Source organism: Mandrillus leucophaeus, unplaced genomic scaffold, assembly GCF_000951045.1.
Source record: "Mandrillus leucophaeus isolate KB7577 unplaced genomic scaffold, Mleu.le_1.0 Scaffold572, whole genome shotgun sequence".
NCBI classification, from domain to species: domain Eukaryota; kingdom Metazoa; phylum Chordata; class Mammalia; order Primates; family Cercopithecidae; genus Mandrillus; species Mandrillus leucophaeus.
Genome location: NW_012106164.1, coordinates 1,383,492 through 1,386,428, shown reverse-complemented (window position 1 = coordinate 1,386,428; position 2,937 = coordinate 1,383,492). Strand labels below are relative to the sequence as shown.

The window sequence follows — 2,937 nt, the reverse complement described above, 5'->3', positions numbered from 1 at the left end:
GTAAACCCAGTAAATGAACAAGGTGCTCCTTTAAAAGTCCTTGAAAGTGTTAAAGACTATCAGTCACTAGCATCTTAGTGTGCATTGGTTTAGTCAGATTGTTGTCCCTCTTCAGGCTGGACTGAGATGAGCCACGCTGAAGGGATTTTTTTTTTTTTTTTTTTGGAGATGCAGTTTATCTCTCATCACCCAGGCTTGAATGCAATGTTGTAATCCTGGCTCACTGCAACCTCCACCTTTGGGTTCAAGTGATTCTCCTGCCTCAGCCTCCCAAGTAGCTCAGATTACAGGTGCTCACAACCACGCCCAGCTAACTTTTGTATTTTTAGTAAAGATGGGGTTTCACCATGTTGGCCAGGCTGGTCTCAAACTCTTGACCTCAGGTGATCCACCCACCTCAGCCTCCCAAAGTGCTGGGATTACAAGCATGAGCCACCACGCCCAGCCTTGAAGGCATTCTGATGAAAGTGCAGCAACAGGGGATATGTTTCAAGCTGGTCAGTGGGGACTTGTGCACCAGGCTTCCCATCCTGGGTCAGAATGTGAACATGATTTGATGTCCTTTGAATCACAAATGCAGGAGCAAAGTCCAGGTTCTTTTCTCTAACAGTGAGTGCAAACATCTGCTACCCTTTAATTGAACAGTCATGAGCAAGCTTTTATTAAGCCTCCTCCAGGTGTCAGGCAGGTTTCTAGGCACTTGAGATGCATACATTAGTGAACAAAACAGATAAAAATTCCTGCCCTTGTGGAACTTACCCTCTAGTGAGGTGGGAAAAGAAGATAATAAAAATAAGCATATAAATAACTTACATAGCATGTTAAAAGCTGAAAAGTGCTATGGAAATAATGTCAGTCAGTGTTGGCGATGGGGAACAGGTTGTTGTTTGTATAGTATAGTCATGGAATACCTCATTGAGAAGGTGACTTTTGAGGAAAGACTTCAAGGAGGAATGTGAGTTAGTCATGCAAATATTTGGGGGAAGATTATCCTAGGCAGAAGAAATGTCCAATGCAAACGTCCTGAGGTGGAGTATGACCAGTGTGTGTTCAAGGAATGGAAGAAGGCCAGGGTGGTTGGAACACAGTTAGCAAGGGAAGAGTGAGAGACAAAAGATCATAAAGGTGGCTGGGTGCAGTGGCTCACCCCTATAATCCTAGCACTTTGGGAGGCCGAGGCAGGCAAATCACAAGGTCAGGAGTTTGAGACCAGCCTGACCAACATGGTGAAATCTCGTCTTTACTAAAAATACAAAATTAGCCAGGCATGGTGGCACAGGCTTGTAATCCCAGCTACTCAGGAGGCCGAGGAAGAATCACTTGAATCCGGGAGGCAGAGGTTGCAGTGAGCCAAGATGACACCACTGCACTCCAGCCTGGGTGACACAGCAAGACTCCGTCTCAAAAAAAAAAAGATTATAAAGGTAATAGGAGCCTGGTTATGGGCAACCTTGTAGCCCACTTTAAAGATAAAGAAATATCTAGCACATCTGAAGCTGCTGAAAAACAAAGACAAAGAAGAAACCATAAAAGCAGCCCTAGGGAAAAATGCATAACCTTCAAAGTAGCAATAATAAGACTGACAACTACTTTTGAGTAGAAACTATGGATGCCAACAGACAATAGGCAGTGCATCTTTAAAATGCTGGGATTAAAAAACAAAAATCAAACTGGAATTATATGCCTAGCAAAAGTATCCTTCACAAATGTAGGTAAAATAGACATTTTTAAACAAACGGAAGCTGAGAAATTCACCTCTGGTTGATCATCACTACAAGAAATACTAAAGGAAACTTTTTACATGTTGAATGAGAACTAAAGGAAAAAATAAAGAGCACCAGGAAGAATAAATATGGGATGTATATTTATTTTGAGGCCAGGCATGGTGGCTCACGCCTGTAATCCCAGCACTTTGGGAGGCCCAGGTGAGTGGATCACCTGGTGTCAGGAGTTCAAGACCAGTCTGGCCAACATGGTGAAACCCTGTCTCTACTAAAAATACAAAAATTAGCTGGGCACGGTGGTGGGCACCTGCAATCCCCGCTACTCAGGAGGCAGAGGCAGGAGAATTGCTTGAACCCGGGAGGTGGAGGTTGCAGTTGGCTAAGGTCGTGCCACTGCACTCCAGTCTGGGTGACAGAGTGAGACTTCATCTCAAAAAAAAAAAAAAGAGAGAATCATTTTGACTGTTTAAAAGAAAGTAACACTAACTTTTTGCTACCATTATAATATATATAGAAACAAACAGACATTACACTAGAATAAAGGATAAGTGGAGTGAATGGAGTTAAACCATAGAATTATAGCATTGGATCTTCAATTGTTTGGGAAGTGATAAAAGTACTAACTTAAGGTAGACTGTAGTACTTCAGGGATGTATAGTGGCATCTTTAAGGTAACTACTGTAAAAATAAGAGTTAAAACTACGAAGCTAATAGAGAAAAATGAATTAAAACTACTTGATTGATTCAAAAGAAGACAAAAAATGAGATATAAAGTCACAAACATGTTGGGTGCGGTAGCTCACACCTGTAATCCTAGCAGTTTGGGAGGCTGAGGCAGCTGGATTGCTTGGGCCCAGGAGTTCAAGACCAGCCTGGGCAACATGGAAAAAAGCCATTTCTACAAAAAATACAAAAAGTAGCTGAGTATGGTGGCACATGCCTGTAGTCCCAGCTACTTGAGAGGCTGAGGTAGGAGGATTGCCTGAGCCCAGGTCAAGGCTGCAGTGTGCCATGATCATGCCACTGCACTCCAGTCTGAGCAACAGAATAAGACCCCATCTCAAAAAAAGAAAGGGAAGGAAGGAAGGAAGGAAGGAAGGAAGGAAGGAAGGAAGGAAGGAAGGAAGGAAGGAAGGAAGAAAGGAAGGAAGGAAGGAAGAGAAAGAAAGTCACAAAGAATAAATGGAACAAATAAGAAACAAATAACAAGATA

The 2,937-nt window shown here is 42.6% G+C and overlaps 1 protein-coding gene across 1 annotated transcript in view; it reads right to left on the bottom strand.

The window, feature by feature from the left end:
• Window positions 1-2,937, bottom strand: part of KIF12 (kinesin family member 12) — an 11,212-nt gene that overhangs the window by 6,559 nt on the left and 1,716 nt on the right. The window lies entirely within an intron of this gene.